Consider the following 16,294-nt stretch of genomic DNA (forward strand, 5'->3'; position numbering starts at 1 on the left):
AGAAGTAATTTTCCACAAATTTGATTTCGAGACCTCAGATTTAGAACTTGAGGTCTCGAAATCAACCATCTAAATGCACACAACTTCGTGTGACAAGGGTGTTTTTTTCTTTCATTATTATCTCGCAAGTTCGATGACCGATTAGCTCAAATTTTCACAGGTTAGTTATTTTATGCATATGTTGAGATACACCAACTGTGAAGGCTATGTCTTTGACAATTACCAATAGTGTCCACTGCCTTTAATATCAATGGCAATTTATGTATGCCATAACGAACTTAAGCCATAGAATCAGAAGGATCGATCCAACTTATGAACATGGCTCATAATATCATACTATGGCAGGTGTTTTTCAGGAATACGACCGGCGATGCAAATATGAAAAAGAGGTCGAGCAGTGCAGTCACAGTTTTGTAACCCAATAAAGCACCTTTCAATAGTGACTACACCTTACAAATTACCAAGCTCCTTAAACCCGACCCCTGAACACGAAACTCAATGCAACTAGGGTATATAGGGAAACCATTATAAAAGTCCTCGACAGAAAAATGTAGTTTTCAATCAAAATCAGACAAGTCCAGGGGTGGATTTCACAAAGGTAGTCCTAACTTAGGACTAGTCCTAGGCAATGCTAAGAGATGGGACCAGTCCTAAGTTAGGATGAGTTACTGGTCCTAACTTCGGACCGGTCCTATCTCTTAGCATTGCCTAGGACTAGTCCTAAGTTAGGACTACCTTTGTGAAATCCACCCCTTTACATTTTTTAGGAACCGTTTTACGATTTTGGAGGGAGGGTTTCGGGGGGGGGGGGCAATGTTGGGGCAAACATGTCAGTTGATTTGTGTTAACACGAAGCGGGCTGCGTGCTCTTGGCGCATACGGGGGCTTAATTATATCCAGTCATTGATTTGGCATATGTCTTTACACGCATGCACATCTTTGGAATATTAGAAAGGCAGCATGAAAGAAAAATTGCTAGCAAATAATACGACATGCCAACCCCCCCCCCCCCCCCCCAAGAAAAAATTTTTAAAAAATAAAGTTTTCCAAGGAAAGGTACAAAAGCTGTGCTTCACATTGTTTCCTACATGTTGATATCGTCAAGGATTTTTTTTGTTTACAGTCAAGTTTACAGTCAAAGCTTACTTAAAGGCAGTGGACACTATTGGTTATTGTCAAAGACTAGCCTTCACACTTGGTGTATCTCAACATATGCATAAAATAATAAACCTGTGAAAATGTGAGCTCATCGGTTATCGAAATTGCGAGATAATAATGAAAGAAAATAACACCCTTGTCACACAAAGTTGTGTGCGTTTAGATGTTCGATTTCGAGACCTCAAGTTCTAAATCTGAGGTCTCGAAATCAAATTCGTGGAAAATTACTTCTTTCTCGAAAACTATGGCACTTCAGAGGGAGCCGTTTCTCACAATGTTTTTACCATCAACCTCTCCCATTTACTCATCATATCACCAAGAAAGGTTTTATGCTAGTAATTATTTTGAGTAATTACCAATAGTGTCCACTGCCTTTAATACTGTAAAATGTCATATTATGATTCTATTCTGTTGCAGCAACTACTGTTCAAATTTGTCCTCATAGAAATGTTGTTTACTTATATTGAGGATGTCAATGTGAAATTAATGTCTTATTATTAAATTGAATTTATCCATAAGCATCTGGATTTACGAAGAGATGATTAAAAAAATATATATATAATGTTCTACTCGGCACCACATTTCTATCATGCTCAGCAGAGTTTTAAATGATGACCGCCAAAACACACTCCACTGCGGGGCTTAAACCGACTCGTTGAATAAACAATGTACAGAAAAACAACACAAGGCCTCAGAAACGTGTTCAGGTTTGTGTTTAGCATTTCAAATCCACCAGTCGAAACCGAACGTTGAGGGGAACTTCCTTTCCCTAAACAAACATGCCCGAGAGGTTTTCTATTTTTAAAGTACTATACCCGTACGTCATTGGAAACAACATTCTATTCCTTTTTGAAATCTTTCTGTTTCTTAGAAACGTCAGAATGGTCGAGTTATTTCAAGAACAAACGGGGGAAACACGGCTTGTAGAGAAGTGTCTAAATATCGCTGGTCCAAGTAGTTACAAAGTCTGTTCGGTATTTGGGTCACACTACCGGCAATTTTGCTCAGTACTTCAAAATAGAATCCACTGTCATTGTACTAACGAATTTGGTTACCTATTCCTTATTCGGTTGTTTTTACGAACCTATGCCCCTTGTTTTGTGAAACGCTTCAAAATAGAATCCACTGTCATTGTACTAACGAATTTGGTTACCTATTCCTTATTCGGTTGTTTTTACGAACCTATGCCCATTGTTTTGTGAAACGCTTCAAAATAGAATCCACTGTCATTGTACTAACGAATTTGGTTACCTATTCAGTATTCGGTATTTTTGTCAATACTGTGTATATAAAAAAATGCCCCCTTTAGAATAATACCAGATTCTTATATAGCGCAATACACAATAACCGTATCAATGCGCTTTACATTAGTGCCCTGGTCATTGGGCCAATAACATCCCTTTAATTTTTCTCAGCTCCCTCGGGTACAGCCCCGAGCTGACGTGGCGTTCCGAAGGCTTTTTCATACTCAATGCTTGATAAAAATCTCAACGAATGATAATTCGCGGTTCATATTATCTTTAATCGAACAAGTAACTGATTTCGCTTTAGGGTGGATAACTCTGCACGGAAAAAAAGGAAATATATTCACGCGGGAAAAAAGTAAATATTATTGTCTTGCTAATATTCATGTCACCACAGGGTTTGACCCCAAACCTAGTGTATTGAAATTGTCCTGGCAAGAGCGGCATATAAAAACGATATCGGGGTAACATTTTAAAGGGTCTATGTTACTTTTGAAGGACAAAAAACACAATGTCCACAGATTTACACAAAACTTTCAGTTTGAAGATAATGATAGAAGAAAGTTTCCCTGAAAATACTACGTGCTGAGGTGCTGTAGTTTTTGGGAAAGGAGTAAAACAATGTCATGAAAATAATTTTCGTCTCATGAGACGGAAATTATTTTAATCATTTTACAAACGGATTTGTATGACATTGTTTTACTCATTTCTCAAAAACTACAGCACCTCAGTAAGTATGATTTGAAGGGAAGCTTTCCACTATCATTATCTTCAAACCCTGTAAGTTTAATGTAAATCTATGGACATTTTGAAAAAGTACCCAAATCCTTCAAGGGCAACCTATGTATGTATTCACCAATAAAGTAAACATGTTACCTTCCCAGGGTTGGTCTGGTCCAGTTTCGGAAAAAAATAAGATACAAAAACACATTTGTCTTGCTAATAGCATGTTGCCAAGGGATTTGCCCCAAATCCCATTGTATTTGACATTGTACTGGCAGAGCAGTAAAAAAACGATCTATAAGGAACACTTAAGGTCAACCTAAATATTACCCCTTCTCTTTTATTTAGAATAATGTTCCTGACAGCTCTATCGCTAAAACCAACACTAAAGGTTGCCGTATTGATATTTCGATCGTCGGGGCGAGACCCCCCTTACCTTGTGTGCCTTCTCGCTCGTCACTCCATTATGCCGTGCTGCATCGGAAGTTAGGATGACCACTCCAGACAGATCAGTGTTATGTCTTCTCTTTGGTTTTACGTGATGACACCCAAGATGGACAGGAAACTATCTGGTTGAGATTAGGTGGACAGGTGCTGTGGATTGCCAACAAATGAGGTGTTTTCTTTCTCTTTCTAAAAGGGACCTCTTTTCCAGTTTTTAAGGCAGTGTGTCTTCTTCTTGCAGGTAGCTCCTTGTTGTATGACCGTCTTAAAGAGATTGCCTTTCAGCTCTTAATTTACACCTTACTTTTCTGGTACGTTGTGTGGGAGATGGATATTCTACAATAGGCGTATGTCTAAAAGAGAAGAAAACACAGAAAGGAAAATATGAAAACTGGAGATAATAGTAGATGGATGTTGCAAAACACTTTAAATATGTATATTTAAAGGCAGTGGACACTATTGGTAATTACTCAAAATAATTATTGGCATAAAACCTTTCTTGGTGACGAGTAATGGGGAGAGGTTGATGGTTTAAAACATTGTGAGAAACGGCTCCCTCTGGAGTGCCATAGTTTTCGAGAAAGAGGTAATTTTCCACGAATTTGATTTCGAGACCTCAGTTTTAGAACTTGAGGTCTCGAAATCAAGCATTATTATCTCGCAACTTAGAAGACCGATTGAGCTCAAATTTTCACAGGTTTGTTATTTTATGCATATGTTGAGATACACCAACTGTGAAGGCTAGTCTTTGACAATTACCAATAGTGTCCACTGCCTTTAAAAGTAATAAAACAACACAGCATTTGTTAAAGCGCACTTGAATCCGTAGGAAACCATTCAAATGCGTCGATGAAGATGGAACTAATGGTAGGGTAGGAAAAGCAAGTCTTCAGTTGCTGTTGAAAAAAGGGAGATACTATGTAGGGTTTTCAGTAAGTAAATCACAGGGCCTGGATGCATTGCTGGAAAGACCCATTTTTGTCTCGGAAACCCTCTTATCTAAAACTAATTTGATTGTGTAATTCGCTCGATGGTACATGCCAAGACTTAGAATTATGTAATTCATTTTTCTATGAATAAGTACATTTCTTTTTTCGCTTTTCATATTGAATGTCGGCATACGGATTAAATTAAAGTGTTCTGCTGAGTGCTGACATATATTTGTTTTTCTCGCACATTCACAATGTTATATGTTCCACCCACACTTTTAAAATCCCGGGCTCAGGCTTATTTACAGTATAGTCTTCCCAGGGGTGAATTTCATAATATAGAGTTATATATAAGACTAGTCTTATCTCGAGTAAAAAGGACGAGTTACTCGTCCTAGGACTAGCCTTCAGTTTGTAATAACTCATAAAGAGTCCTAGAGCTGATCGTAAGTCAAGACTACCTTTGTGAAATCGACCCAGGTCCCGGTGGCTTGACCCCTTTTGGGTCAGGTTGACCCCGAAACTGGTTTTAAACGGAGGTTTCAACTCGAATTCTGATGCCAACTAAATGGTATCTTCCAAACAAGATACATTCACATAGAAGTGACTATACTTAAGCACTCCCTTGAAAGATGGCTAAAATTTTACCACAATTTATCTGATGCCCAGAAACTGGTTTAAGGGGGGGGGGTAGCTCGAATTGCCAGCTAGGTGTTTATATCCTCTTGTGGGAGTTTGCTGAGTTCCCTTGACGGGATGATCAATTTAAACCAGGTCAGGCGTTTTCTGAAAGCTGATTGAAGGATTATAAATCTTCTCTTTGATGTCAAAGACTCGATACCAGTGGGATCAACTCTTATTGGTGGAATTAGTGGAATATCCTTCTCTTTAGAGAATTACATTAATTAGAAGCCGAATAAAGTAAAAACCCTCTTTAATATAAAACCGATTAATCAATTATGATTGGAGTTTGCTGGAGTTCCCCATGAATCGTGATACGCTACCGAACAAGACTTTGGACTTTCCATGAGTCTCAGAGAATGTGTTTGTGTTCATTTAGAAACAGTCCCTGTATAATGTTATTGGTTCCCAGAACCATACAAAAAAACTATACCAATGGATCCGCCTTGTAAACCCTCGGTCATGAAGTTTTAAAAGCAGCATAATTTTAATTTCGTTCAGTCACTGAATCTGACATCCGAACATAAAATTGTCTATTTAAGTCCCATGATAAATGTTGGCTACACCTTAAAGTTGAAATCATATATTTCCTTTTAACTAACACTTTCCCAAGGCTGAGAGAATGATATTTCAAAAAAAGCCCAAATCTCCAACCCCCCAACCCCCCAAAAAAGAAAAAAAAAACTTTAATTATCCTTAAAATAAATTTGATTCAACTAATTAAAAGTTTACTAAATTTGTTGAGCTGCGTAACTATGCAAACCAACGTCCTGAACTAAACTACCCATTATATTATATTTTAGCTGATTATTATGTTGTGTGCTTTATATTTAATACTGTGCTTGACAGCCTGTGCAGTCAGGGTTTTAAACAGAGGTTCTGAATGTCGAGTGGATTGGAGCCATCAACTGATGATGGAGTGCTTTGAGCGGGTAGAGGTTCATACGGTTAGATATATGCTGATGTATTTGGTTTACTTTTCGCTATAAATAGATTGATCGGTCGGTTCATTGAAGGAGATGTTTTTTCAAGCACTTCACCCCTCAAAGAGGGCGTGGCATTCCTCCAGTCAAAATGCTTGATGAAAGAGAAGTTGCCAATTGACGGCGAGAGTGGTTATGAGGCCGGATCCGAATTGGCGGCTGCTTCTACGGTTGTTGCTATGGGTGTTTGTATCAGGGAAGTCCTATACTTCAACGGACGATGACGCGGATATCTAGCCGTAGCTGTAGGCGCGAATTCAGACACGGTCTGATCTGACTCTCAATGCAAAATGAGAACAGGGCCCAATTTCATGGCTCTGCTTACCGCCGAATTCTGCGCTTACGAACACGATTCCCCGCTTACGTGCAAGAGCTGGAAACACAGAATGCACAGATGAACATCCAATGAACAGTACACTTCTCACGACCATTGAGGAACTATGATATTGTAGACTCAGGAGAATTAACGAGCCTAAGGAGTGGTGTGAACCTTAGAGTAGACAGTTTGTTAAATAATTGTTGGATTGTAGAGAAGTTGTCAAGTACTGTGATATATGGTTGAATTATTGAGAAGTTGCAAAGTATTGGAGATATAATGTTGAATTATTGAGAATTTGCCAAAGACCGTGATATATGGTTGAATTATTGAGAAGTTGCAAAGTAGTGGAGATATTGTTGAATTATTGAGAATTTGCAAAGTACCGGAGATATATTGTTGAAATTATTGAGAAGTTAGAATTTGAGATCGAGGTGATGCAAGGCGTAGAAACTTGAATAAACTACTGGCGAGTTAAGGTTACTTGAAGCCAGTAACTGTAACTCACAAGTTTAAGAGTCGGGTTGACTCAATTTAAGGTTTGAAATGAGTAAATTTTGATTGTTGGATTTATTGTGACTTTCGTTGTTTAAGCAGTGGCCACTGAAAGGAACTCAGAGAGCAGAATTGTTTTGTAAATAAATTTGTGATATTTTGTAAATATAATCTTGATTGGCTTGAGTGCAAATTTATTTCTGCAGTGTTGGTTTCTTCCTCGGTCGCAACAACAACCCCGATGGGTTGGTTGTGACATTTATTTGTTCTCATTTATTTGTTCTCATTCAAAAGAAGCTTCCTCAAACACACACGTTGTTTTGAATTAAGAAGGTGGGGGGGGGGGCAAATTAAGATTGTAAATGTCATGATAACTATTTTTACTGTCTGGAAACCCAAGCATGTTGCGTGTCATTTCTGATGTCAGCTGAGGGATAGCCCAACTAAAGTAAATATAATGTTATACATTAAAGAAGCGGTTAATGCATGTACAGCCACGATCAGAACAAATCATCCATTACGAGCACTGTGTGCCGTACATGAGCAGTCTCATCGTTATCGACATAGGACTGAAGTAATTGCCAACTGGCGAGAGCGTTAGAAATGCACACAGCTGTAATTCGGCATTCACACTCATGCGTGCATCGGGTAATTTTGACAAATTGCTGATTTGGTAACTCAGTTATTTCGGCTGGAATAGATTCAAAGTATGAACAGGACATTAGAGTTTTAGAAAGATAACCTTAATTTTTTGGTTTAAATATTAACTGAGAAGAAACTATCACTACTAAATAGTTAAAGACACTGGACACTATTGGTAATTGTCACAGACCAATCTTCTTACTTGGTATATCTCAACATATGCATAAAATAACAAACCTGTGAAAATCGGTCATCGAAGTTGCGAGATAATAATGAAAGAAAAAACACCCTTGTCACACGAAGCTAAGCGCTTTCAGATGCTTGATTTCGAGACCTCAAATTCTAAATCTGAGGTCTCGAAATCAAATTCGTGACAAGTTACTTCTTTCTTGAAAAGTACTCCACTTCAGAGGGAGCTGTTTCAAACAATGTTTTATACTACCAACCTCTCCCTATTACTCGTTACCAAGTAAAGTTTTATGCTAATAATTATTTTGAGTAACTACCAATAGTGTCCACTGCCTTTTACCATGTGAAATATCTGTTTAAGGGTGGCTCTGAAAAGACCCGGCGGGTGTGGTCTCGACGTTTCGAACAGTATATTCTGCTCGCCTTCAGGATAACTTAGAATGAAGTTTACTTTACACAAAATCCATTAAGAAATAATTTGGATGACTTTCGACTGAATTGTAAACAAGTTTTCTTTACTTGCTCATCTAATTATGACATATCAGACAAAAATATTTCAAGGGATGTTTTCTACTAGTCACCATGAGATCTTATAATGAGTTATTTTTTTACCAGTTCGGTAATGTTCCTTTTACTGAATGTATTTGAAATAAGAATAGAAAAAAAAAGAAAAAAATGAAAATACCACATTTATTCCGAGTACAGAAATAACAAGTACAGACCCACTCTTGTGGGCGTCTAATTTCAACAAAACAAGCGCAGTTATTTATAGAACATATTATGTTGCATTATCTTAAATGTTGCGCCCATGGGTGTGTTAACAGCCTTGTTTAACAACACCTCCATCGCCAATAACAGCAAAAAAACAAACTTTTAATATCATAGTTCATAGAGTTTGCACCAAGAGTTCCTATTATTGCAAGCTTGAGTTATCCAAATGTTGCCTGATTCAAAATAGATCCGTGGTTCACCTGAATTCGTCCCCAACAACTCGTGACAAAATGACGCCGCAGAATACAACCAAAGCACTGCCTTTCTCCACACCCCTATAAGAACAAAACGGACTGGCCTTTTGCTGAAAAAGAGATTTTCCTCTTTCATGTTTCCCTTTTCCAACAAGATATCTCTATAAACATGAAGCATATTGAAGATTTATTTAGTTTTTACCCGCGGGATTTATTCTCCGTTCTATTCATAAGATCTTGTCGGCTCACGTTCACAGACAAAAGTCTTGCGTTGTAAAAGTAAAACAAAAAAACATGCCAACACGTTTCCGCGAAAAATATTTAACTTGTTGATCGGGTGGCTGCTTGTTAAATTTCGCAAGGACCACTCATCTAAAAAGTGGACTTCATAACTTCATTTTTTTTATAAAATATTTTTTCAAGGTGTTAAGGAGTTTCCCTACGGATGTGGAATAGCTAGAGGAGGTAATGCTGAGCTTATCAGACGACACCCTTCGTTTTTAAGTGAGTGTCAGTCACCCAAGTCTCCCGTTCACCTCAAGGACCCCAGACCCTTTCAACGAGATGAGAGGGTGAACAAATTTCTCACACGCGGGTGAAATTTGTGTGCTCGCTGCCTCAAAAAGATAGGTAAAGATAAAAGTACACTAACAAGGTGCTTCTCACTTCAGGGTCAAGGAAGGGTAATTTTTTATCTGAAGTAATTATACTTTGTGCATTTAGACGATGTGTCTGAGAGTGGGGGAACAAACTTCCGTGTTGGAGCTCAACCGATGAAAGACAAGCTTTTAAATACACTCTGAAGTGACACTCGACTCTGCCCGCGCAGTTGAGATGTCAAAAATGGCCAATTTAAGGGTGGATGCCTTGGAGTGTCGGTGTGGAAACGGATGTGTGGCAAAACATGTTAATTGGGCTGTGTCAGTGTCGTTGAGAGGTGGTTACACAGTTCTAACCCATCTCGATTGATAAAAGGGTTTTATTCTTCGTTTTTTGTTTAACGTCGAAATGGTTTTACGTGGACTTGGGGGAAGCATGTATAGGTCTAATTAAAGCACGATTGCAATTACTTTGTGGATTTCAGCTCTTGTCATTTCTGAAGTAGTCGCCCATGTTTTTATTTGAGATAGATGAAGCCGAACAAGGAGACTAATTGCAATTACGCTTTGTATAGGTACACGACATAATTACTTCTGGGAGAGGGAAACATATTCCGATCCCCAGAAACATGGGTATTTGGGAACGCTAGGTGGCAGCAGACTTACCGGTAAATTTGCACCGCTTACGAAGTTCTGAGCATGCGCGTACTACCGAAAAATGGTTAGTTAGGGGAGTATGAGAGGAACTCATAAAATCCCCCAGAAACACGAACTATACAAGGGAGACTTTTCAACGATAGGTGGCAGCAGACTTACCAGGTAATTTTCCACTGTTTACGTAATACTGATCATGCGCACAAATACCGAAAAGAAAGATTCACCTGGTAGGTCTGCTGCCACCTAGCGTCTCAAAAGTCCTCTTTTGACTAGAAGTGCCCCCAGAAAAGTTGGTGCATCTTCCATGGCCCTTTAAACCTGAACCCCCTTTCGCCACAGCTTTGTCTGTGAGTTGATGTCGAGGAAAAAATACTTCAAGAGTGTTTTTCTCTCGACCAGACCAATCAGCAAACTTTTAACACACAAATTCAGGATACGAATGCAAATAATGAGTCTGTACAATCTATACAACTCAGAAACCAATACTATAACCATTAATCAGTCGAAATGTCCTTTTACTCGACCGCACCAATCATGTAGCCTATCAGTAATATACATAGTCCATGAAAATTTGAACATATCCCTAATGATGCGCTTGCCAGTCAGTTGTAGTTTATGGTTGTAATTAAGATCTCATTTTAAAACCACTGGTAATCTATAACTTTCGACAGCGTCATTTAGTATTTATTATTAGAATTTGTTTTGACTCATGCTGGGGCAGACCGAGTACAACGTTGCTAGACATTTTAATCCAGCAATGTAACCGGAAAATTCTGACAAGTGATGACAAGTAAACGAAGAGCCGAAGATGTCGGTGAAAAAAAGTTGACAAAGTTTATTAGTTGTGGATGGCATGGGAAACCCAAAATGGCGGGGAAACGCGTTATCTTATCACAACTCCATTGAGCTGCTTAAATCTAACCCACCGATTCCTTGTTAAAGGCCATTATACACTTTCGGTACAGACAAAAAAGTTCACAGAATTACAAATAATTTACAGGGTTTACAGAAGGTAATGGTGAAATACTTATCTTGAAATATTATTCAATGAAATGCTTTACTTTTTGAGAAAACATTAAAACAATATCAATTCTCGATAGCGAGAATTACGGATTTATTTTAAACACATGTCATGACACGGCGAAACGTGGGGAAACAAGGGTGGGTTTTCCCGTTGTTTTCTCCCGACTCCGATGACCGATTGAGTCTAAATTTTCACAGGTTTGTTATTTTATATACAAGTTGTGGTACACGAAGTGTGAGCCTTGGACAATATTGTTTACCGAAAGTGTCCAGTGGCTTTAAGTTAAAAATCGGGTAGATGATACAGTCAAAACCATTAAATAAGGACCCCATTAATAATTTGTTTGATGAACGAATGCAGCTGCACATGACTGTTATGAGTTAATTAACCTTCAAATTAAGCATGGTTTTCCCTACAATTTATTTGTCCATAACTATATAATGCAGACAACAAAGCAACCGACTCAAAGGCAGGAAATTATTTGTGATTGATCATACTAACCGGATGCCCATACTATTTCCATGTATAGGCCTACGTGACAAAAAAAGAGATACATGGCAATTCTGGATCTACACGCAGGCCACAGAAGCCTTCTTGCCCGTGCGTCTTGGCCGTGATGCCCCTTCAAAAGTTTCCCATTGATTTTCCAATAGAAGTGCCGTTTGCAAGATGATAAAGGCCTTGCCCTTTCATAGATGAAATTACAGGCACGATATGGACACAAAGAAATACATTGAAGGCCTGGATTTACACGAAGACCACGGATGGCCTCCGTTAAGTGCCCCTGCGTCAAAATGTAAAAACAGCATTGCCCTTTCAAAGATGAAATTCCAGGCCTGACACGAACAGAAGAAATCATGTTCAACGATTCGAACTGCCCTTTGGAGAATGAAAACTTGCCTTGCCCTTTCAAATATGAAATTCCAGGCCTGACATGCACAGAAGAAATTCATCTTGCGAGATCACACAGAGTGTGTACAGTGCGTTTCATCTGACCTAACTAACTGTCTCCGCTGATGTGTGTTTTGGAGGACACCCTCGCGGATCAATCAATCTCCACGGGGCACGCATGGCAGAATCGTCAAGAGCCAATCCAGAATGTTGCATCGCAACCGCAACGTTCCACACAATTACCGCGTTCAGTGTGCAATGCCTCAATCTGGAAAACAAAAACTAGGCTCTTCTTCTACGCTAAGAGAGTTTTGGTAAAAAGGATTGAAGCCGCAGTTGATAGAAGAACACTTTTAGTTGTATATTTTATTTCCATACGCAATTTAGAAAGTTACGTAGCCAATCCTTTTAGGGCAAACACCAAAGCCAGGACATGTATTAGCGGCTTGCCTTTGAAAATAAATTAAAGAAACACGCATACCTAAAACGGATACATTCTACAAACAAACTCTGATCACTTTCAATTTGTTGTCTTCTCTGATCTCTCGCTGAGATTTAATCAGTAGCTTCAAAACACCAATTTCTCTGAGTACACCATTAATTTAAGTGCGTTCTGAGCATCGGAGAGTTCGAATCACGATTTGTTTTGGGGTTGTGACAACAACTTTGGTGTCAATACACGCCGGTTATTGCGGAAATGTAAACAGAAATATTGGTAGCCTAATTTGAAATTGTTTTCACTGTCTCGCGCCTTTCAAAAAAAACAAAAACAACAACAACAACAAAATGTAACTCAGAAGTATTAGAGGCCAGAAGATGTAATCAACAAGTAAACGTGGACGATAGAACTTAAGAAATAAAGACTGAGTGGTTTTGTCTTGAAAGTAATGCGATGGGACATGCGTGGGATTATTCCAAATTGTCAAAAGTGTCAACAGACAGCAATGATTCCAAGTTATACAACAAAATATTGAAATTTATTGACCAGTGGTCTTGCTCAACTATTAATGTAAAATATGAAGAACCCATGAAGCCAATCAAAGTTTAAATGCTATACCATTTATATAAACACACTTAAACATGCTCTGTTTGTGCGTTGAAATTTTTGTTTATCAAAAATGAAGTGACGTTTGAGTATGTTTTTCAATGTTAATTTAATTTTTTATTTTTAGGTGTATTTTTAACGATTGCTCTTTACAAATGGATTACTTCAGATTGGCCTCCTTGAACCAATCATCATGTTTGTCTGTCTTTTACTCTCACTTGAAGATTGCTGTAAGACGCAATAGTTCCCGAAGCAGCGAATCCTCCTCAAAAGATGTAAATATTTACTTGCCCTCTGTGTGCCGGAGCTTATTGGTTGAGCATAGCCAGGATGGACGTACACGCAATTGTCGTAAAACGGGTTTAATGTTTGTAGATGGGCAATGAGTAACCGGATACTAGTGCTCATCAAACGTAATGCGGGTCTACGTGGAACTTCAACAAAAATGACTGCAAAACAGACTACAACTACACATCCGAAGCATATCTCTGAGCTAAGTTTCCCAACCCATATTATATGAAAGGGAAAGAATTTCCGCAAAGTGATCCGTAGTGATGTCATTAGGCCGAATACATGAGGATTTGGCAAGACCCGGAGGGATATCCGTTTTCCCGCCAAAATTCACCAGCGAACGATCATCTCTACTCATCTGGTCCCATTAAATCGACGTTTGGTTGCCTGCGGATGGGGGCACAGGCAGTGATAGAGTTCTAAAGTTTCAACAACACAAAAAAAACTCTGCTGTGTGCAACAAACTCTTAATCATTTACCAGGCACATCAATAGACTGGAAAGGGCAGATCAAGAATTGACAAAGTGAGAGGTAAAAGGATGTATGGATGATTAATGCTACCATACTTAGTACCTTCTTCATTCCACGCCAACAAATAACCATTTCTGTGTGTGTTCAGCTTTTGCACTTAGTTGCACAGCCATTGATGAGCAAGGAATAGGGAGTTGGTTCACAGCCAATGATGAAAAAGGAAAAAAGTAGTACTTCAAAATCTTATCAAGAGTATCTTACATAACATAGGTAAACAAACAAACATACTCCAATAAATATGCATGTGTCAGAATTGCTGAACAATTTCCACACAAGTCATCTGCATCTTGTCTTGAAAACGCCACAATGGAAATTACAAAACTGTTGTTCGTGGCGAGGCTGTTTTTCCCCACAAGCAATTGGCATTTTTGGAGGGTGTTCAAAGCAAATTAACAACACCAATAACAAACCACCAGCAATACAATTTATCTTTAAGTACGCGCTAATACCATCAACCGAATATAATTGCCTATTTTTTTTTTTACCACGCAAACAAACAAACAAACCAGGCTGAAGCAAATCCTGACATTTGGGTTAGGCATGTGCCTACGTGTAGTTGTTATGACCGTGTTGTTCTGTTGTGACGGATGGAGTAATGATGTACACAGGCTGCATTAAAGGCAGTGGACACTATTGGTAATTACTCAAAATAATTATTAGCATAAAACCTTACTTGGTATTGAGTAATGGGGAGAGGTTGATAGTATAAAACATTGTGAGAAACGGCTCCCTCTGAAGGGTCGTAGTTTTCGAGAAAGAAATAATTTTCCACGGATTTGATTTCGAGAACTCAAGTTTGGAATTTGAGGTCTTGAAATCAAGTATCTGAAAGCACACAACTTCGTGTGACAAGGGTGTTTTTTCTTTCGTTATTATCTCGCAACTTCGACGACCAATTGAGCTCGAATTTTCACAGGTTTGTTATTTTATGCATATGTTGAGATACACCAAGTGAGAAGACTTGTCTTTTACATGTACCAATAGTGTCCACTGCCTTTAACTACCTGCTATTTCCATAAATGTTTTGTAAGACTTCATGTATGAAGCAAACACCATGTAGTTGTTTTGTAATATCGACACAGGGAAAAAATTAACCCGACTAGTCTAAAGGGTCGGGAGACTTAAACCAGGAAACGAGGATGGGGGGGAAAACCAACAAACAGAGAACAAAGGTGATCCATGCACCCCGGTTTAATTACAAAAGAGTGTAGCGTTGTCAGGTGGTCGTTATGCATCGATGACTCGAATTTGTCTGTTGTCAAGAAATTGTCTATTACGTAGGTGGAAATTCTTTGGTCGTGGCACTTGTGGTAAGTAGCTTGATTTGGCTCCATTGGGTCAAAATGTTGTATTTCTCGTTTTTTGTTTTTTTAAATATATATTATGTATGAGAGTTCAGCTTAACCTTTTTGGTCAAACCTTTCCTGGTATTTTGCAAAGTAATTTCCCAAGGGTGATAAGATTTAAAAAATCATAGCATTAAAGTGGAAGCAACATGAACAACATGTTTGTAGTTTTTATCTTCGCTATAATTTTTTTTATTTCCTTTGTATTTGCCAGCATTTCAAAACAAGCATGTCTGGCGTTGGTGAAAGCCCCCCCCCCCTCCCTTCACATTGACTGTTTTGTGTGTGTACAATATAATATATTCATTTAATTGTCATTAACTAAGTTTTCTTGACCAGTTCTTGACTGTCTTAGACTTAAATTATTGTACTAAAGTTGTTGAATATTCTCCTTATTTTCACAAATATGGAAGTAAATCATATGATTGAATAAAAATCGAATTGAGATATGGATGAAAGTAAACAGTGCTTGTATAGCGCTATTCCGAAGCGTATGATCATAGTACTTTACAATGGAATCAATGGGAGACTTTTGGGACTCTTCGTGGCAGCAGACTTACCAGGTAAAATCCATTGTTCTCGGTCATGTGCGCATGCTCAGAACTTCGTAAACAACGGCAATTTACCTGGTAATTCTGCTGCCACCTAGCGTTCCAAAGTCTCCTATTGAAACAAATAATTGAACAATCGAAAGTCTCACCCTAACCCGCTGGATTTGCCGTTTCTATAATAGGCGAAAGGTTCACACTTTTTTTTCCGTTAGCAAGCAGAGCAATGTTTACAACCCACTCAAAGATACTCGGCACAGATTGGTGGCCTACTTAATGGTGAAAGTGAGCTTCAATTTGGAACGCCATTCACATCGGATCATCTTGATATGCATTGGAGATGAAAGAAACGAATCCTACACAGCGTGGTAGATTTCATGTTCTGATTACGATAGCGATAAAAACTAAACCAGCGTTTCGAAAAAACATGAAAACGACTTAGTGTGAGTTGAAACGTGTTTTCAACGATTACAGATTGGGTGTTCTTTAGGGAAATTTATGGGGTTTTGAGGGTTGGCTCGATATAGCAAAAGATTAGCTAAATAGCAACCTTAACTGCCAAAGGTGGAATTAAAATACGCGATTACAATTTT

The 16,294-nt window shown here is 38.5% G+C and overlaps 1 protein-coding gene across 1 annotated transcript in view; it reads right to left on the bottom strand.

Annotated features, from left to right (window-relative positions):
- LOC117303508 (prokineticin receptor 2-like) overlaps positions 1-16,294 on the bottom strand; it is a 41,777-nt gene that overhangs the window by 12,873 nt on the left and 12,610 nt on the right. The window contains exon 2 of the mRNA XM_033787731.1: positions 3,562-3,922. The gene's annotated coding sequence lies outside the window, so the exon portion shown is untranslated. The remainder of the gene's footprint in view (positions 1-3,561; positions 3,923-16,294) is intronic.

This window comes from Asterias rubens, chromosome 19 (assembly GCF_902459465.1).
Source record: "Asterias rubens chromosome 19, eAstRub1.3, whole genome shotgun sequence".
In the NCBI taxonomy this organism is placed as follows: domain Eukaryota; kingdom Metazoa; phylum Echinodermata; class Asteroidea; order Forcipulatida; family Asteriidae; genus Asterias; species Asterias rubens.